The sequence below is a fragment of the Balaenoptera acutorostrata genome, chromosome 2 (genome assembly GCF_949987535.1).
Source record: "Balaenoptera acutorostrata chromosome 2, mBalAcu1.1, whole genome shotgun sequence".
Taxonomy (NCBI): Eukaryota; Metazoa; Chordata; class Mammalia; order Artiodactyla; family Balaenopteridae; genus Balaenoptera; species Balaenoptera acutorostrata.
This window is the reverse complement of record NC_080065.1, coordinates 170,280,705-170,302,266: the sequence shown is the minus strand read 5'-3', so window position 1 is coordinate 170,302,266 and position 21,562 is coordinate 170,280,705. Positions and strand designations below refer to the sequence as shown.

The 21,562-nt window shown below is 44.8% G+C and overlaps 1 long non-coding RNA gene across 1 annotated transcript in view; it reads left to right on the top strand.

Moving 5' to 3' along the window:
- LOC130707094 (uncharacterized) overlaps window positions 1-20,448 on the top strand; it is a 29,588-nt gene extending 9,140 nt beyond the window's left edge. The window contains exons 2-4 of the long non-coding RNA XR_009007084.1: window positions 2,860-3,032; window positions 13,241-13,880; window positions 17,830-20,448. This is a non-coding gene — a long non-coding RNA (uncharacterized LOC130707094). The remainder of the gene's footprint in view (window positions 1-2,859; window positions 3,033-13,240; window positions 13,881-17,829) is intronic.
- Window positions 20,449-21,562: the final 1,114 nt, after the last annotated feature.

Here is a 21,562-nt window from a genome sequence, read left to right as displayed (position 1 = left end):
TTGATTTTTATTTATTGATTTATGCTTTTGGCTGCGTTGGGTCTTTGTTGCTGCACGTGGGCTTTCTCTATTTGCAGCAAGTGAGGGCTACTCTTTGTTGCGGTGTGCGGGCTTCTCATTGCGGTGGCTTCTCTTGTTGCGGAGCATGGGCTCTAGGTGCACGGGCTCAGTAGCTGTGGTGCACGGGCTTAGTTGCTCCACGGCATGTTGGATCTTCCCAGACCAGGGCTCGAACCCATGTCCCCTGTATTAGCAGGCAGACTCTCAACCACTGCGCTACCAGGGAAGCCCAGGTTACTTTTGAACTGCAATCCCCACACTTGTAAAATGACATTAAAAACCACTCTTTCTGTGGGTTCTTAGAATTAATTAAGCAGGTTATGTGTGTAAAGTATCCTGGCACTTGAATGAGTTGTCAGAACCAAGGGCTGCTGGAGACGATGCTTATGCCCTAGGTCATCTCCCCTTCTACTGGGCGGCAAGTAAACACAGACACAGTAGTCAGTGCTCTGGAAGAAGTGAGTTCTGGTGCTGCAGAGCACAGAATCTTTTTTTTTTCTTAATTTAAATTTTATTTTATATTAGAGTATACTTGATTTACAATATTGTGTTAATTTTAGGTGTTCAGCACAGTTATTCAGTTATACATATATCCATTCTTTTTCAGATTCTTTTCCCGTGCAGGTTATTGCAGGATATGAAGTAGAGTTCCCTGTGCTATGCATTAGGTCCTTGTTGATTACCTATTTTATATATAGTCGTGTGTATATGTTAATCCCAAACTCCTAATTTATCCCTCCCCCCCTTCCCCTTTGCAGAGCACAGAATCTTGGAAGGGAGAGTTCAGGCTTCTTGGAGGAGGTGCTATCCTTTCTCAGGATATATAGAAGCTCCTGGGGTGGCAGGAGGGAGCAGTGTGTGTCAAAGTTTGAGAAATATAAGAAAATATGGCAAAACTAAGGTACACGAGTGGAACTCAGGTTTTGGGAAAGAAATGAGAGTTGATACTGGAAACCTACTGGGGCCAAACAGAAAAGGGCCTTTGTCCTGTCAGAGGTTTTAATGTTTATCCTGAAGGCTGTGGGAAACGCTGAACAACAGTGAGATGGACTTCTGGTTTAGAGACTCACTCGGACCTCCATGTGGAAAGCACTTGATGGGGTGCAGGCTGCATTGTAATCTAAGGGTCCCACTTAAGTTGTAAAAGGTTGGATTGGATTTCGGAGATCCGAGAGGGAATGGGTGGGGCCTGGTGACCAGTTAGAAAAGGGAGGGCAGCAAGCGTGGGTGACAGTTTACAGCTGCATCTTTTTGTGAGATACAGAGCACAGTAGGAAGGGATTGGGGCTGGGGAGAGGATCTTACTTCATCTTCAGTGCTTTTGAGGGGCCTGGTAGACAGGTCTGGGCCCAAGGTACAGATCTGGGCTTTTTGGGAGGACAGGTGTTTGAAGGCATGGGAGAGACTTAGGTTACCCACAAGAAGGTCCAAAGAGTCATAGGTGTGAGAGTTTTTTCAGTGGGTATATTGAGGATGCTTATAAGCTGAAAGAAAGTAGCCAGCATAGGAAGGGTGTGAAGATCTAGGAGAGGAAATGATTGCTCATTTGTTTTCAAAAAGCTGAATACTTATTGTGTGCCTGGCCGTTTTCTAGGATCTGGGCTTCACACCGTGTGTTATATCTTCTGCAAGGACAGTTCAACTCATCCCCTGGTGAAGAGAAGTCAGATTATTCTTTGCATCCCATTCAGGTGTAGGAACTGTTCTGTCCCTCTGAAGGGACTTTACTTAACCAGAGTAATAAGTTAGAAATCAAAAGAAATTAGAGCTGGAAGGGACCTTAAAGGCCACTGTACTTAATGTTGCCTAATATTTTACCTTGATTGTAAGAAAAATTTATTGCAGAGCCCATTCTCTTCAGAGGTCCTTCACTGAACTTTCTTTGTGTTTTTCATCCAGTGGGTCTAGCTTGTAGATTTTGGCCTCCTCGTAAATTTGCTTCTTCATCCACATTACATTTTGCCCGGACTATGGCAGAAGCTCCTGGGTGGTTTCGCGGCCCCTGGACTCAGTTCCTCTAAGTTCATCTGCCTACTCGGGTTGAGTGATCTTCTAACATGAAAAGATACGCCTAAAATAATGCTGCTAATGACTTGCCCACACAGAGTTAGTGCGTACTAGCCGCCCAGCGTGTGCTCTGCCCAGAGGCGTGTAGTCTGAACTGTGCTTGGCCAAGCCTCCTGGGGCTCTTTGGCCCTGAGGAAGGGGAGCTTTTTGTGATCACTCCCTTTATCTAATCAGTCCTTCAGCAGCGGGGCGCCTTTTTCTAATCAGCGGAGGCACCCTTACTCAGCCTGTGGTAGCCCCAGGGCTCATCACCTGTGGGATACAAGCCATGCTCTCTCCCAGGCTTGCTTCGACCAACATCTCTATTTTCTGTCCCTTCTCACACTTGGACCCCCCGGCGTTTAGTCATCCCCACCTGCAGTATTTACAGTGCCCAGCAGGTGTCAGGCTTGAGTGTCTTTGCAGAGGTGCTCCCTCTGCAGTTACTGCACCTCCTCCTCCACCTCTGCAGAGCCTCAGCTTTCTCGATTGTACTTCAGAGTTATCATGAAGCCATCACTTAGATATAACTTTTTGCCTCCATAGGAACCTCTGTGCATAAAGGTTATGGTTCTTTATCTCATGTGATTGAAATTTTGAGTTTATACATGTCCCTCCTTAACGAGGTTTTAAGGGCAGGAGTCGTTTCTAATCCTTAGCACAGAGCAGATGCTTTTTTTTCTTTTTAGATGCTTTTTAATGATGATAAAATGTACGGTTTAAATCACTCATTTTACAATAATTTTGCTTTAGGTTGTGACAGAAATAAAGTTTCCAGAAGTTGTGTTCCTGCAATAAGAAATAAAGATATGACCTTCCAGTTGTGTAAAGCTCATGAATGCTGTGTAAGTGCGTCGGGTGCAATAAGGAACCTGGAGCTAAATGGGCTAGTTCTGAGAGAGAGAGACTTAACTACGTTAACAAAGGTAAGCCTTCATTGTGTCCTGCCAACATTTGATAGTTGCTTTTGGGGCAAACTAAACGGGTAAAATTTTAAACTGTTCTCCCCATTAAAGGGATTGAATAAATAGGCCACTTTGGTGCACCTGTGTCTTGCGAATTGTCCAATTGGAGATGGAGGTTTAGAAAGTGAGTTTCAGTCTTGTTTAAGTCTCTTCCCATCAGACTGGTCTCGTGATTTCCTACGCACCATGTTACTTCCTGTCTACCTTTTCTTGGTGTTGTTCATGCCTGGATTGTCTCCTGTACCTGCTCAAACCTTGGTCCATTGTCATTTGTACCATGGAAGTTTGTCATGCTGGATGCTGTCAGAACGAATTTTACTTAAGTTTGTGTTAAGCCGCAAAGCACACATTTTGTATAATTTCTGTTTTTTGTGTTTGTTTACATTTTTATGGTTTCTCTTCAAGAAATATTATGAGAAGGGAAATAGCAAGATGTAAAGAGCAAAAAAGTCATCATTCTCTTTAAATTGTTAGAACATGTATCTGCAATCATAATTATAATGCACTGTGGTATGTGTTAAAATAGGAAATATATGTAATGTCCCGTAGGAGCAGCAGAGTCAGTGGTGTTAGTGGGGGTGTGTCACGGAAGTAATCACAAAGCAGGTGACTGTTGGTTGGGGTCCTGAAACATTAGTGTGTGTGTTCCCTGTGTCCAGTAGTGGTCTGGAGGGGTCAGGAAGCCTGCCTTTCAGTTTGAGGGAACAGAGGGTTTGAGGTCCTCTCTCTTCTATTGCTCCAGTATACTGCATAGCAGCTAATAAAATACTGGGTTTATAGTTGACATTTAAATCGCTGATTGATCATCAAGATTGGGATGTATCATTGGAAATGAAAATAGGAAGACTCTTATGCTTTTTAGGTTTTTCTTTTTTTTCCTATGTCTCAGAAGGCTCTTTGACGGGAGACTTTTTATTCTCCCATACAATTCCATGAATACTTTTACCCTGGCACTTATTTTAATGGCATTTTCAATTTATAAATGTCTTTGAAACACATATTGTAAACTATTTGAGGGTAATGACCATGGCCATTGGTGGCTCATGTTAAATGTGCATCGTGTTAAGTTTTTTTTTTTTTAATTTTATTTATTTATTTATTTATTTATGGCTGTGTTGGATCTTCCTTTCTCTGCGAGGGCTTTCTCTAGTTGTGGCAAGCGGGGGCCTCGCACTATCGCGGCCTCTCTCTCTGCGGAGCACAGGGTCCAGACGCGCAGGCTCAGTAATTGTGGCTCACGGGCCCATTTGCTCCGTGGCATGCGGGATCTTCCCGGACCAGGGCTCGAACCCGTGTCCCCTGCATTGGCAGGCAGATTCTCAACCACTGCGCCACCAGGGAAGCCCCATCGTGTTAAGTTTTGAGTGTCATGTGGTCTACCATCAGTGCTTCCCTCTTTCACCCAGGTTTCTTCCTCATTTCCTTCTCCAAATTTGTCTCATTTTTCTACTTTCCCTTTTGCTTCTCTATTCTTGCTTTCTCTTTCCCATTGCATCTGTCATTCTTCTTCTCCTTCTCCTTCTGTCTTCATTATGGCCAACCGAAGCCTTTTCTAGTCTGTTCTCTATCTTCCTTGCCTCTTTATTGCCATCCACAAACTCTTACAGAATATTCTTGGTTGACTCCCTTACTTCCTAGCATACCCATGTACTTCATGATCACTTTAGAACATTGAAAAGGGTTGGAATTTTTAAAAATAGGTAATTCTAATAAGTCTTCTTTCACCTCTGGTATAAGACTCTTCTTCCTCAATCTGACCATTCTCAAATCTAGAAGTACTCCAGCTCATTGGTCCTCCTTACCCCCCTGTTTAGGCCAAAGAACTTGTGAAACCTTAGCCCTGTTTAATACTTGAATTTATCAAAACATAAGAGAGCTAATTCTGCCTAAGGGCACCAAAGAAGAATAAAGATGCCACAGATAAACGTTTAGTCCAGATTTATAATGGACTCTAAGTGCCTAGTTGAGTGCTGACCATTAACTCACTTGAACAACAGGGAGCTCATGACAGAAACGAACATGTTAATTGTATAGACACTTCACCATTCCTCAATGTAGCTGATAAACTGCATCCAGTTAGCTTAAATAACATGAATGATGAATTTCCCTGTGTATATAAATTGGGAGTTTGTAAAGTTATCTTTTTCCCTTTGTACAACTACTGACTACCACCTCGCTTCATCACGGCAATAGAAAATGATGACTAAGAAACACATTGTCTCTGGGCTTCCCTGCTGGCGCAGTGGTTGAGAATCTGCCTGCTAATGCAGGGGACACGGGTTCAAGCCCTGGTGTGGGAAGATCCCACATGCCGGGGAGCAACTGGGCCCGTGAGCCACAACTGCTGAGCCTGCGCGTCTGGACCCTGTGCTCCGCAGCGAGAGAGGCCACTATAGTGAGAGGCCCGCGCACCACGATGAAGAGTGGTCCCCGCTTGCCACAACTAGAGAAAGCCCTCGCACAGAAACGAAGACCCTACGCAGCCAAAAATTAATTAATTAATTAATAAAAAAAAGAAAAACAAAAACAAAAACACATTGTCTCAGTATCAGTGGACATAATGTCTTAGTATTCTATAAAAATCTCTAAATTCTTAATCTAAAAGATATATCTGCCAATATCTTATATCCTTATCCTTTGTTAATATAAATATCCAATCTACGAACGTCTCAGTTTCCTTACTTAGAATATGAGGTGGATAGATTTGCTAATATCTAGGGACCTTTCCAATTTTAACATTCCCTGGTTATAAGGGCTGAGCCAAATAGCGTGGCTCCTGAATCATTAACCTCGCTCACGATGAAAGTTATCAGCAAGATCTGCATGCAAGAGATCAAATATTCATATCCGTATATACTGTAGCACATTGACTTTTACAGAACTCAAAGTAACACAACATAGTTACATTCATAGACTTAAGGTCACTGTGGTATACTTTACAGTTTTTCTTTTCCCTAGGAAGGAAATGTAGATCCCTGGGAAGGGATTTCTTTCTCTGCTTTTTAGTAATGTAAGCCTTTATTATCTCTTGGATCCTAAAAATGGGTAGGGTTTTGGCAGGTGGAGCTTAGGAGAGACCCATCAGGTGGCAGGGACAACATGAGAAAGGGCAGAAGGAAGAATGGATTTTGAGAAGGACCTGATATCTTACATGATGAGAACAGCGTTTCACAATGTCTGTCCTGCAGAACACTGGTTTTAGATGATGTTGATGTAGTTACAAGACAGAAGCATATGGGAAGAGCCGTACTGTACATCCCGACATGAAATTCAGGTTTCACTTTGTTACATTACGTACTCTGAAAAGTTTTGGAGGAAGGAAGTGATTTCATTTTTTTAATTCAGTCTTACTCACAGTTACTTGAGAAACCTATATTCAGCTGATGGGACTGTATTTTGTGAAAGGCCAATCGAGAAATGCTGAGATGGAGCTTAAGATATTTCTGTGTGGGGACAGGCATGTGATTATTTTTCTTATAATTCTTTACTGTTTGTCCTAACAATTGTTACTTTGCAGGGTTTTGTTTTGTTTTTTTTTTTTTTTTACATCTTTATTGGAGTATAATTGCTTTACAGTGTTGTGTTAGTTTCTGCTGTATAACAAAGTGTATCAGCTGTATGTATACATATATCCCCAGGTTTCAGTTTTAAGCCTTCTGTTTTTACCTGAGTCATTGGGCCTCTTAGAAAGCTCAACAATTCTGCGGTCTTCATCTCTTATGTAGTTTCCAGAAGCTCCTGGCACTTACCAGTATTTCCTCTTGATTCTTTTCCTCCGACTTCAAACTTCTTACGATTATGAGCTGATTGTTTTCTCAGCCTCTAGTGTCAAAACCAGCCACCTCGCTCATCTTCATTGTCTCAGTTACAAGGTGCAATATTTCCCACGTTTATGTGTGTCAAAATATAAGTCAGGGATTGATATATAGCATATGCTCAATAACAATTGTATTTCCTTTTTTTCTTTGTTCAAAGGTATCCAAACACTGGCCAAGTTCTTAAATTGAAAGTAGAGTGATCTAATTTATTCAGCTCATCCAACCATCAATATTGAACATTTGTCTTTTTTCTTACACATATTTCTTGTATTCCAGTCGTGACGTTCTAGAGCACAGTGAGCACATGTATAACTTATTACTGCATTACTACCTTGGCTATTCCTTGACCAAAATTTACTTCATACAACTGACAGCCTAATTAACCTACTAGAGTTTTTTTTAATGTATGCATACAAACCATAAACACCAGTTGCATTGCTAATAACTGAATTTTTACATCTCTATGCACCCATGTATCCAACACCAGGTCAAGGTATTATAAAATATTTGTAACACCCTACAAGGTTCTCTGTTATTTCTTTCTGTTCCATACTCCCCCAGGGCAACACCCAAGCTGACCTCTTTCACCATATATGACATACAGGGAATCACACAGTGTGTATTCTTTGGTATCTGGCCTTTGGTTACATATCATTATATCAGTAGTTTATTCTTTTATTGTGTTTTCTTGATTTTTTAAACCTAGACATTCATACAGTGTCAAAGTACCACTGATTTCTTAATATTATTATGCTGACCTCCATCTTCAGAGGCTTTCCACAGTCTTCCGTCTGTCTTTCCACCTACTTTCTCTTCCGTCTAATGATGTTTCATTTAACCAACCTCAGTCAGCCTTTCCCCCATATTCCCCAACACGTAGCACTCCTGTGTTCAGCCGGTTTTGCTCCCTATTCCATAAGCCCTTTGCGCCATTGCTGACACTGTGCCTGTGCCCTGCCCGGAAGGCCTGTTCCCCACCCTCTATATACTTGCTCAAGACTCAGTTTAAATGCTGCCTGTTCTAAGAAGTCTTCTCAGAAGAAGCCAGTGCTTTTTGGAATCCTTCTTTAATGAAATCCCATAGCAAGTGTCATCTGTCCTCCCTGATCTGGTAATTAATTATCCATTGTTCCTATCATATAGTGTTTGTTTTTCTTATGTGCTGTTATTATTTATTGAAGCAGATTATAGTGACTTGAACCAGGAACTGGGTCATTTTCCTCTTCATTTTAGTGCAAGTTTCTGTGATATGAAGTTAAACTCCTTTTCCCTCACTTCCCATTCACCCACTTGTTAAACACAAAGTACAAGTGAAACTTATTGGTTAACAGGTTTTTGTGGTTCTTGGTTCTGGTCCCTAGGTCTAAGCTGTGCTTCTGTAGTGCTAATTTGACTGATTTCTTATTGTCACATAACTCAGGAATTAACTAAATCATTACAAATTTAGATACATATAAGATATTACAAGAAAACCAGTGGATGTCACAAGTTTAGGCCTGGGGGAGAGTGTTGTATGAGTCCTAGTTTGGTGGGGCTCACACTGCATGATCGCGCCTTCCAGTATTCCATTGTAAGTAAGAAAGAGGTATGCAAATATATGCTTAACATTTCACAGTGTTGATAAAAAAGAGAGGAGAGAAAGGGATGACAGGTACTTTCAGGGCTTTTTGGAATTCATGAACAATTATGATTGGATGGGGAAAAAGAAAAACCGAGGGCTAACCTCCCGCAAGTGAGCTCAGGAAAGAGAGAAGGGCTCATCTGGTATGCAGGTAGAGAGGTTTGACCTACAGAATCTTAGAAAACCTCAACAATCTGAGCAGTGATGGCAAGAGGCAAACTAAAGGGATAACAAAAGTCTGCAAAAGTCTCGCACCAAGAGCTTTGGCATGGTGTTCATCATCTCGCTAATCCTAACATGCAGACATTTATGAGAGTAAAGTCAGGTCTTTGCCAGAGTGGGTTCCTTATTTGGGCAACTGGGTCAAATGAGGAAAGGCAAATGTAGGCTGCCGGAGTAAATAAGGAGAGGAAAAACAAAACGAACGAGACCTATCATTCATCAGTGGTTTCCCCCCAATATTCTTAGCCTCCACTTTATCTGGTAACACAGGAACTAGACTGAACAGTCAGGTAAAAGGTCTCTACAGAAACTGAGGTAATATAGAAAATAAGAAAATTAAACATGAAATTGTAGATTTTCTTCTTGGGGTAATTGAGATGATAGTTGAATAATAACATAAGATCAGGTGAAGTCTAAAGACATTTTAGAAAAGCTGGATAAAGTAAGAAAACATCTGTTTGCTGGCATCTGAATGTTAGAGAGACACCAAGACATGTGGGCCAAGTTCTGGAGAGAAGGGAAACACAGACGCAAGCTTGACATTTGGTGCAGCTTTTCTCCTTGGGGCATTTGCTGATTCAAATCTTACAGCCTAGGAGCTGAAAAGCCAAGGAGTTCAAAAGACTCTAACCACAGAAGCCAAACGGCAAAAGCTCAAGCTAAAGGCAACAACTAATGGAATGACAAGCTAAGTGTATCTTTAGTCTCACAGGGCTGCGGAAACCATTACATTTAAAGCCTAACAAATACATGGGTAGTTGGGAATAGGTTGAATCCAAACGCTCATATGGTAATCCCAAAGGGCAACACCCGTAGAGGAAGGACAAGACAGAAATAGAGCAACCTTCACACAGACTGAAAAACAGCTTTGAATGAGCTCAAACTGAGAATGGACTAAGGTTTCCAGTCCCTATAGTAACTGTCTGCCATGGGCAAAAGGAAATCTTTTCAAGAGAATGATAACGACATCCAGAATGTGGAGGTATCTTTATAGTTTCCTAAAATAAGTTAAGCCCAATTTTAATATAAAAAATAATTTGATATACTAGGAAAAAGACTAAATGATCCAAAGCTCAAAAAAAAAAAAAAAAAAAAACAGAACAAGAAAGAAAGAAAGAAGACAATATAAATAGACAAAGGAGGACAAGAGTTACCAGGCATTGGTTAAAAAAAAAACAAAACAACTATGATTAAACAAAGAAAATAGACACATGGCAAATAAGCGTATGAAAAGATGCTACACATTCCATGTCATCAGGGAATTTTAAATTAGAACAATAATGAGATACCACTACACACCTATTCAAATGGCTAAAATCCAAATACTGAAATACCAAAAATGTTGACGATGCAGAACAACTGGAATTCTCATTTGTTGCTAGCAGGATACTTGGCAGTTTCTTACAGAACTAAACATACTTTTACCATACAGTGATCTAGTAATCATGCTCTTTGGTATTTACCCATAGGAACAGAAAAGTTATGTCCACATAAAAACCTGCACATGGATGTTTATAACAGTTTCTTTCATAATTGCCAAAACTTGAAATCAACCAAGATGTTTTTCAATAGGTGAATGGATAAACAAGCTATTGTGTATCCGTACAAAGGAATAGCATTCAGCAATAAAAAGAAAAGGCTATGAAGCCATGAAAAGGCATGGAAGAAGCTTAAATGCATATTGCTAAGTGAAAAAAAGCCAATCTGCAAAGGCTACATGCATATTATATGATTGCAGCTATATGAAATTTAGGAAAAGGCAAAAGTGTGGAGACAATCAAGAGATCAGTGGTTGCCAGAGGTTGTGGGGAGGGAGAAAAGGATGGGTGAAGCCCGGAATTGTAAAGGCAGAGAAACTCCTGTGTATGGTTCTGTAATGGTGGATACAGGTTATTGCACATTTGTCAAAAATCATATAATGTACAAAACAAAGAGTGAAGTGTAAAGTAAAGCATGGACATTAGTTAGTAATAATGTATCAATATTGGTTCATTAACTATAACAAATATATTATGCTAATGTAAGATGTTAATAATAGGGGAAACTGGGTTGAGAGGTAAGGAAGTATGAGAACTCTGTCCTTTCTGCTTAATTTTTCTGTAAACCAGAAACAGCTCCAAAATAGTCTATTAATTTAAAAAACAAATGTAGACCTGCATACAAAACTTGCACGTAAATCCAACCACAGCAGCATTATTCATAAGAGCCCCAAAGAGGAAATAACCCAAATGGCCATTTACTGTGAATGATCAATGAAACACAGTAATAACCACACCATGGAATATTATTCAGCCATAAAAAGAAATCAAGTACTGATACATGCTACAACATAGATGAACCTTGAAAACATGCTAAGTAATTGTATGATTCCATTTGTATGCAATGTCCAGACTAGGCAAATCTGTAGAGACAAAGTATATTAGTGGCTGCCTAGGGTTCGGAGAAGTGGGGGAGTGAGTGATTTATAGTAGATTATTTTTGGCGGGGGGGTGGATGAAAGTTTTACAATTGATTGTGGTGGTAGATGCATAACACATTAAATTGTACACTTTAAATAATATGGAAGTAAATTATATCTCAATGAAACTATTATTTAAAATTATGATTTTACAGAAATTCAGTCCTTAACTCTATTATCTATCTATCTATCTGTCTGTCTGTCTGTCTGTCTATCTATCTATCTATCTATCTATGTATCTATCTCTATCTGTCTATCTATCCATCTATCTGTCTATCTATCTATCCATCAATCTATCTGTTTATCTATCTCTCTATCTATCTACCTGTCTGTCTATCTCTATCTGTGTATCTATCTATCACTCTATCTACCTATCTATCCCTCTGTCTATCTCTATCTATCTCTCTCTCTCTCTCTCTCTTCTCTATCTATCTGCCTATCTCGCTCTCTCTATCTGTCTCTCTATCTCCCGATCTGTCTATCTCTACCTATCTATCTATCTCTCTGTTTATCTATCTCTATCTATGTATCTGTCTGTCTGTCTGTCTGTCTGTCTATCTATCTATCTATCTATCTATCTCTATCACTCTATCATCTATCTATCTATCATCTCTCTATCTATGTATCTATCTATCTATGTATCTATCTATATCTACCTGTCTACCCATCTATCCTTATGTATAGAACAGTAACAATGGCTTATAAGTCACTTCCCTACATTATTTTATCCTTCCAAAACTCTTGAGAGGTCAATAGGCCATAGGAAAAGCACTGAGTTCACTGAAACACTTGAAGGTTGAATTAACTGTTTGTGATCACTCAATCAGGAAATGGTGATGCAGGGAATTCCACCCACATCTTCTCTGTCCTCCCTTCCTCCTTCCCTCCTTCCTACTTGCTGACTCTATTCCAGCCACATTATTTACTAATTCTTCCCTGAGGACACTGGCATCCTTCCTCTGGGCCTTGCAGAGGTTATTCCCATGATCTGGAATGCTTTTCCCTCAGATGTCTGACTCATCTGCCTCCCTCTAGACTGTTCAAATTCCACCTTCCCAGGAAGACTTATCCTGTCTACCGTTTAAGTTGAAAGCCTCGCTCCTCTCTGCCCACAATCTCACCTCACCATATACTGCTTAATCTCCATAACATTTATTCCTGGCGAACCTACCAAATAATGTACATGGGTTTCTGTTCTCCCCTCCAACTGGAAGATAGGCTGCACAGACTCAGGAATCTTGCCGTTATTAAACCTAGTGGAGGCCCAGCAGAGCTCTAGGGTCAGCCAGAACTGGGCACAATTAGAACTCTCGTGATTTGATATTTTAGTGGGTTAGCTCAGAGCCAAGCCAGTTATTAAAGAGGATCTTTTCTGCTATTTGAAGCAGCATGGTACGTTTGAGGTCAACTTAAATTTTCAATAATTGCAGAGCAGGTATGAACTCTTCCTTTGTTTCTCCAGACACATGAACCTGGATGCCAAATCCATCCTCTCTGGGTGTAGTGGGAATGTATGAAGATGACTGGCCTAAGTCTCAGTTGAATAAAAAGATGCCCCAAAAGACATTTCAACATTTTCGAAAAGTTCAATCATAAAGTGTGGTTCCTTATCACACATCAGGGATTATCTAGCCTCCAGTGTGGTTTTTGTTTTTTGCAGTAAAAATGTGTCATTTTATATTTTAAATTTGCATTGTGAAAATAAGTCTGTACACGAAGTAATACATATTTAATGAATATGAATCATGTAAATTTGGTCATGGTATTTAAAGTTGGCTTTGGCTTTGAAGTATTTTTAAATTCATAGAAAATATTGAACTTCTAATAAAATAAATAAAACATTGTAATAATTGATATTAATAATCAACTTCAAAATTTCTTTGTCTGCATTTTCTGTTCAATTTTAAAAGAGAAGTCACTTTCAGTAGTGTTCCAAAGTGAGTGATTGCACCTTGTATGATGTGAAAAAAGATCCGATTGCCATTAGCTGTTCTTAAGTGCTGAACATAACTGAGAGAAATTGTAACAAGACACTCTCTGTCACTGGCAGGAAATCCATCTCCGTCCTTTGCGGGGGCAGTCCCGAGCTCATGTTTTAACGGACGCGAATGCAAAGCGTGGTTCTCACGTGACTTTCTGAAGAGCCCCCGCAGCAGGCCCAGGTACCTTGAGTGGACTAAGTCTCACTTTATGGCAATGGCATCAGATGGTGGCTACAGAAGGTTGCCGACGTCCCTGTGTGCTCTGACAGGCTCTGCAGACCGGGGGACGAAAGGACCAAGGAACTCTGACCGCCCTCGGGAATCCCAAGTGACTGGAGGGACACCGCGTCAGGGCCCCAGGCAGTGTCGCCCACTGTTCCGGAGGCGGGCGGAGGCTCCGCAGCCTCATTTCGTCCCGTCCCTTCCAGTATCTAAAATTGTTGTCAAGATGCTGGGTTAACTCAGGCAGGTCTACAAAGGCGTCCCAAGCAGCAAACATGTCTGTGATGAAATAGCCAATGAAAGAGATTTGGGATTTGGGGATGCTGCAGGTATTTCTGTCAAAAACTGCCATCACCACAGGCAAGTCCTGTCGCTTCTCTTCATCAGTCTGAGAAAAACATTCGTCTGAGATACGTGCGGCCCACTCAATGCACTGCTCCAGGGGTCGGCAGGGATTGGACACATCAGCACACTTAATCAGTCAGGGTGAGTCACCCCAACTCTCCCTCCTCTGGACCTTAGTTCCTCCTGATTGTCACTCGTTACACTGAAAACAGATTTCAGGAGTCAGCACATGCAGCCATAATGTGTGCCTAATTCCACATCCCAGTCACTGGGACACAAAATTTTAGTGTCTTAAGTCTGGCTCCCACATCACCACTCACATATGTCAGTTCTTCCTCTACAGCTGAGTCAGTGAGTAAAGACACATAAACAGAAGTAGATTAATACGAACAAGGTTTTATTGACATATATATATATGTACATAAAGCTGGGAAAGAGAAAGGCCCATTGAGGCAAATGCATAGGGGGAGAGGAAGCATCTGAGAACAGCAGTGGGCATCCTGCCAGTTCCAAGTCTAGGGAAAACTTGGGTCCGCCAAGTTAACAGTCAAGCCAGGGATGGCACAGAGGATGATACAGGCAGCTGTCTTCCATTCTCCTGACTGGAGCTTCTCAAGTCTGGTGTAGTGCTGAAGTGGGCTCATATGCTCCTCACCCTCCAGCACACACACACACACACACACACGCACACAGACACACACAGACACACACACACTTGCACACCCCTGAGGTGTGGTCCTCCGGCTTGCTGTAGGAAGAGAGGAGGTGAAGTTTCACTTCAAGGGGCTGAGCCACTTTCCAGTGAGGCAAGGTCCATTCATGGTGACACACAGTTTGCAGAATAAGATCTGCTCTTCATTTGTTGAGTTTCTTCATAGAAGAAAGGAATTCGCTGGTGGCTCCTAGGAAGCCCTGGGCAGGTTATGAGGCTGCCAGACTCCTATGAGCACAGGCACAGCTGCCCTGACCAGGGGCCTGCAAACACAATGCTGGCTCGTCTAAGTCAGAGGGGTGTCCTGATTCGGGGACCCCAGTGTTCTTACTGAGAGGGGAGCTTCCTCTCTAAGTATGGATGCTGCTATCCCCCATGGTACCACCTGGGTTTTGACCAGGGGGGGCCTCAGGTGCTTTGTATGAATGTGGCACCAGAAGTGTATCCAGTCACAGCAGGTGTGGTGCTGTCCCCCATGCCCCCCCCCCCGGTTCTCTGCACAGATGGGTTCCAAGTCTGATGGCAGTTATTGACACAGGGCCTCCCAGCACCGGTGAGATGTTGTGCCCTCCATCCGCACCACCTGTGTGTTGGCCAGGTGGGTCCCAGTTGTAAGCGGGAATAGCAGGTCCTCCAATCATGGGCATGATGTTGTTCCCTCCTAGACGACCACCACCTAGATTGTGGGCAGGTGGGCCCCTTGTGCTTGGAAATAAGGTAGAACTAGAAGTGTGTTGAAACCCACGGGTGATAACCACACTTGCAACTGCAACAGATGTGGTGTGCTCTGTTAGAAGGTGGAAAGTGACATGTCTCTTGACACAGATTTCTTCTCCTTGGTGATGGAACTTTGAAATGTAGATTTTCTACGTCCAGATGGGCCCTGTGTGCAGTGACGGAAAGTGGAAACTCTAGGGCCTCCCATCGTGGGGATGGTGTTGTCCCCTGCCATCACCGTACCACCTGTATTCAGCCCAGGTGGGCCCCAGGTATTTGGATTTAAGGTGGAATCAGGTATGTTCCCAAATGCTGGGATGGTGCCTGCCCCTCCTAGTGCAGCAGCCTTGCCGTGGTCAGGTAGATGGCAGGTTGTCTGGCCCGAAGTAGGAACAGAAGCGGTGCTGGGTGCCCCACTTAGTCCTGCCCCAAAGTTAAGTGGTCTGGAAGCCTGTGAGTGAGTGAGGCCTGGGGCTGACACACCGACCCCAAGGCTCCCACCGGCCGTAGGGGCTGCAGGTCCCATGAACAGTGGGCCCGGTGTGGTGTCGGCAAAGAGCGAGCCGCTGTCCCCAGTACTGGGCATCCTGGTGGCAAGTCCAAAGCCAGTAGCAATGGACACAGCCCTGGGGAGAATGCCTGGGTTGTCGCCAAAGGCCGGCTGTGTGTTGCTGGTGGTGGTGAATAGGGAAGCTGGCGAAGCTGCCGGCATGATGCTGACTCGCGGTGGCTAGGCTGCAGGGGCGACTAGGACTTTATCTTGTGCTGAGGCTGCTGGGTTTCCCAATAGAAAATTATCGTTAGGCCTCTGCCCATCGTTGGCCCCCAATGTGGCCTGAGACGGGAGACCTAGGTCCAAGGAAGCTTGAAGTGTTGGTCTATCTGTTGGCCGGCGTTGCAGGTAAATGAGTCGAGTCATGGGCTGAGGCATTGCTACCACTGGGTGGTGTGTTCCCAGAACTAGGAACAGCCCTGTGAAACGTCTATTGGTTCGGCCTGGAGACAGGGGCAGACTGGAAAATGACAGCCTGGGAAGGAGGTGTGGTGTCCATAGGTCCAGTGCCAGAGCTGCTCCCTGCTGAAGCATTGGTGACGGCCGAAGCCGTAACTGGGGGGCTGGGGAAAACAGGAGCCGAATGGAAAATGACAGCCTGGGAAGGAGGTGTGGTGTCCATAGGTCCAGTGCCAGAGCTGCTGCCTGCTGAAGCATTGGTGACGGCCGAAGCCGTAACTGGGGGGCTGGGGAAAACAGGAGCCGAATGGAAAATGACAGCCTGGGAAGGAGGTGTGGTGTCCATAGGTCCAGTGCCAGAGCTGCTGCCTGCTGAAGCATTGGTGACGGCCGAAGCCGTAACTGGGGGGCTGGGGAAAACAGGAGCCGAATGGAAAATGACAGCCTGGGAAGGAGGTGTGGTGTCCATAGGTCCAGTGCCAGAGCTGCTGCCTGCTGAAGCATTGGTGACGGCCGAAGCCGTAACTGGGGGGCTGGGGAAAACAGGAGCCGAATGGAAAATGACAGCCTGAGAAGGAGGTGTGGTGTCCATAGGTACAGTGCCAGAGCTGCTGCCTGCTGAAGCATTGGTGACGGCCGAAGCCGTAACTGGGGGGCCTGGGAGAGCAGGAGCCGAATGGAAAATGACAGCCTGGGAAGGAGGTGTGGTGTCCATAGGTACAGTGCCAGAGCTGCTGCCTGCTGAAGCATTGGTGACGGCCGAAGCCGTAACTGGGGGGCTGGCGAAAACAGGAGCCGAATGGAAAATGACAGCCTGGGAAGGAGGTGTGGTGTCCATAGGTACAGTGTCAGAGCTGCTGCCTGCTGAAGCATTGGTGACGGCCGAAGCTGTAACTGGGGGGCTGGGGAAAGCAGGAGCCAGATGGAAAATGACAGCCTGAGAAGGAGGTGTGGTGTCCATAGGTACAGTGTCAGAGGTGCTGCCTGCTGAAGCACCGATGCCGGCCGAAGTCGTAAATGGGGGTCTGGGGAAAACAGGAGCTGAAGCCATAAATGGGGGTCTGGGGAAAACAGGAGCCGAAGCCGTAAATGGGGGTCTGGGGAAAACAGGAGCCAAAGCCGTAAATGGGGGTCTGGGGAAAACAGGAGCCAAAGCTGTAAATGGGGGTCTGGGGAAAACAGGAGCCAAAGCCGTAAATGGGGGTCTGGGGAAAACAGGAGCTGAAGCCCTAAATGGGCGGCTGGAGAAAACAGGAGCACCAGGGAGAGAGGCCCTCTGCTGCCCATCAGAGGTCCCAAATATGGGCTGAGGGTTGGTTTGGGGGCCAAAGGGATGGTTAACAATTGGGGTGGCGCAGGGGACCATTGGCACAGGTTGGGTGATGGACACTGGTACCCCTGTAAGGTGCCTCTGCTCCACCCTGAAACCTGGGGGAGACCTAACAATGACAGCTTGGGAAGGGGCAGCAGTGTCCATGTAGACACTAGGCTGCAAGGTCACACTTCCAGATGCCGTGACCATGCTGGTGGAAGGGATTGCCACAGAAGTCCTGGGCTGCCCAGTTACAATAGGGGGATGGATGGTAGGGGCTGGAAGAGGGGTAGGTGAGTATAAAGGAGGGGTAGGATCTACACAGATGGGTGTTGGGGGTTCTTTTTCATGGGACGGTGTCTGGACCTTCCTTCCATTCTTGGGGATCTTTTTCCAGCGACACTGAATGTTCTTCTCCAAGGTGCCTGGGTGTTTGGCAGCAGCTAAGCACGGAAGCTTAGGAGGAGGGGGCAGCTCACCTCGATCCCACGTCAGTGCCTCGTTCCCCGACGGGGGCGACCTCAGCCTTGGCAGCGGCAGAAAAAGCGGCAGGGGAATCTTCCGCTTCCAGGGCCTACTGCTGGTAGATAGCAGGGAAGAGGAGCTTCTTGTTGGGATGCGTGAAGACTCTTCACGCTGCAGCTCCTTCCCAGACGTCGGTGAGCCTGGTGATTTGGGCCGGTGGTCTTCACCCAGCACTTTTTTTGTTGGCTTCTTCAGCAGCAGGGAACAGCATGCGGTTGGGGCAGAGGACAGCACGGCATGGGATGGGGCCTTCACCTCCCTCTTCTCACCTCCTTCCGGGGCTGTCATTTTCCATTGTGCCCCTGTTTTCCCCAGCCCCCGTGTCCTCAGTGGGAGGTGACTGGATGGTAGCGGCTTCCTGACGTTGACTCCCTGCTCAGGGCAGAAGGCCGGCGCTGGAGCAGCAGGGTGGTCCCGGTCAGATGTGGCAGCCTCCCAGGAGGGCAAAACCAGCGGGTGACAGCCCACCGGGGCCCCACGGCGGGGCGGGCGGCGGGGCCGGTGGGGCCGGCGGCGGTGGCGGAGCCAGGTACGAAATTTACACAGTAAATTGCCCATGTAGGACCGGTTGTGCGCCAAGCGATCCGAGAAGAGTGTGAAACTGGGAGAGCTTCTCCTTCGCTTCACCTCCTCTCAAGGTCTAGCACGCACTGGACACTGGATGGCTCAGCCTGGCGCTTGTGACATGTCCATTGTACTCGTCACAGAGAAAGGGTGGGCGGGGCAGGGTGTGGGGCGGGGGTCGCATGCAAGCCCAGCCCGTGGAGAAACCCCCGCCCAAGGGCAAAGGGCGGGGCCCCAGAGCCCGACCCCTTCTGGACTTTCTAGTGGCTGGGACTTCTCGCTGTGGGTGGCAGGTGTTTGGCACCGGATGGGCCACCATGCGGAGACTGTTGGGGACTCTGGAAGCCTTCTCCTGCAGAGCTCGCCCTGCCTGGGCACCGGCTCTGCAGGCCCCTCAGCCCTGCGTATGTATCGGCCAGCCCTTGCCCCCCAAGGGGCCCAGGGGCCGGAGCCTGTTCAGAGCTGAGTGCAGGAGGCACCCAGAGCTTGCCAGGCTGTGGCCCGCCTCCTCCAGGGACCTCCCCAGCTTCTCTGCGAGGCCTGATGACGGGAGCACCTTCTCCAGGGCTGCTCAGCTGCCAGCATCACCATGAGCCAGGTGGCGAAGGTTTCTGAGCAGGGGATGCAGAGCCCTGACCCGACTGGGTGCTGCACCCCACGATGTCCCTTCCTGGCAGATAGGTTCTTTTTTCACTTCCTTTTCAAAATTTGGTAAAACAACATTTAAACCTTCGACTGCTCTTCAGGGTGTACAGATGGTAGTGGCTTAGCCGGGATTCGAAGCAAGGCTGTGTGATTCCAGAGCTCGTGCTCTGGACTGTGGCGCCTTCTTATCATATATGCTTCATGTGTTACTTTTGTTTTTTTTTTCTTGTGGCCCTTATGGTACTTAGCCCTAAGTGCCATACGTGTGAGGAACACGTACACTGCCCTGTAGGAGGTCTTCTTTTGTTCAACGCATGAATTGCTCATCCACCACACGGGGTTCTAGTCTCAGAAGATACAGGTCAGGGAGCACCAGCTGTCAGCATAGCAGCGTCCCACATTTCTAACTGAGGCTTGCAGCCCAGATTTTCCCTTTGGTCTAGTGTGAAGGATCCAGATATGTAAAGCTTATATTCTAGACAAATCATGGGCTATCCGGAAAGAAATTCACCAGTAAATTATTCCAGTTTCTCTGGCCTTCCTGGAGTATATCCAGTAAGGCATCTCATTCGTGTCTGGAAAGCAAATATATCATTTATTGCAGCTTCATCGTGGAGTGAGGTATTGGTTTAAAGTACGATCAACACAATTTGGTCATTGTGAGTATGGCAGCTGGGTCCACTGTTTACTACACATATGTAACTCTAGCGATTCTTATGCCCAAGAGAGGAGACATACTCTTGGGTGTCTAGGGCAAGGGAAACGTGTTGTTATTCAGGAGCTGGAAGCTTCAGCATGACAGGAAAGAATTGAAAAATCCTGGTCTACACATGACTTTACCTTGTTTGAAACTTGTTTCTTTGGCTTGCTTCATTGGAGTGTTTTCTCTCTCCTGGGGCTGACATTGTGTGTTCTGTATCACGCATGTGACATGTAGAAGTTTCAGAACCCAGAGTCATATAGATGAGTAAACATTTATTTATATATTTTAGTTTAAAATCTATTGAAAATAACACTGGGCATAATTCATATATTGCAAAATTGGTTTGACCCTCTGCCCATGAGATTCTTTTTATGATATGTGACAGCTAATTTGGACTTCCATCCCCAATAAACTTTGAGGTTTGAGGACACAAAAGGTTTTGCTCAGACCTAAATTCTGTCTGAAAAAAAGGGGTAAATATTATAAGCCCTTTCTAACCTCTCCAGGAGCGGAAATGATTTACAGCTGTGCCATTGAACCATAATTCCTTGATCTCATTTGAGAAGAGTTCTGTAAGAAACGATGTCTTGATTTTTTTTTTTTTTTTTTTTTTTTTTTTAAATTTTTATTTATTTATTTTATTTATGGCTGTATTGGGTCTTCGTTTCTGTGCGAGGGCTTTCTCTAGCTGCGGCAAGCGGGGGCCACTCTTCATCGCGGTGCGCGGGCCTCTCACTATCGCGGCCTCTCTTGTTGCGGAGCACAGGCTCCAGACGCGCAGGCTCAGTAATTGTGGCTCACGGGCCCAGTCGCTCTGTGGCATGTGGGATCTTCCCAGACCAGGGCTCGAACCCGTATCCCCTGCATTGGCAGGCAGATTCTCAACCACTGCACCACCAGGGAAGCCCGATGTCTTGATTTTTTTTGTTTTGTTTGTTCCCTGTTTTCTTGTCTTGCTTACCAACAATCCATTGTAATGCATGAGTTAGTATGGCAGCAGGCTGAGTGTTCCCTGGAGCTCATTAAATGAACTTTTGTTCCTAAAATGATGTTTGTCTCCTTGTTTTCAGCCCCTCTTCTTTCCTCTGCCCTTGACTATAACCAGAGCTCAGCAAAAGCTGACTGGCTTTGTGCAGACCCTACTTAAGGTAGTCTTTTCTTAATTATTTTATTCGTGGCTCCTCCATTTCATTGTTTGCCTTCTCAAAATGTGTTGAAATCTTTCTGTGGTTGATGACTTCCACAATGTCTTGGCTTTTATTGGTTGCTTAATTTTGGTATTTCTACAGTTTTATTTAAATACGGTTTCAGGAGGAACAGAAAGTAAATGTTTCCTAGTCTGCCATCTTGCGCTGAAAATTCCTGTTGATTTTAGCATCCAGTGTTCCCATGGGAAAAAACCCAACCCTGGCATTAATAGATGTAACACTCAAGATTTCAGCTTTTCCTGAGCAATCACTAAGGATTTAATATGTGGTCATTTCTAATGGGAAAATAATAACTGTCTCATGGAGTTGATTTGAGGATTAAATTAGATAATGAACATGAAAATGCTTTGTAAGGTTTAAAAATCTATAAAAATGTTTTGTGTTATTATTTGATTGTTTCTGTTCTGTTCTGTTCATTCCACAGAATCATCTTGAGAACACATACTGTTTTTTATGTACCTGGTATATATCTCAATTAGTTTGAA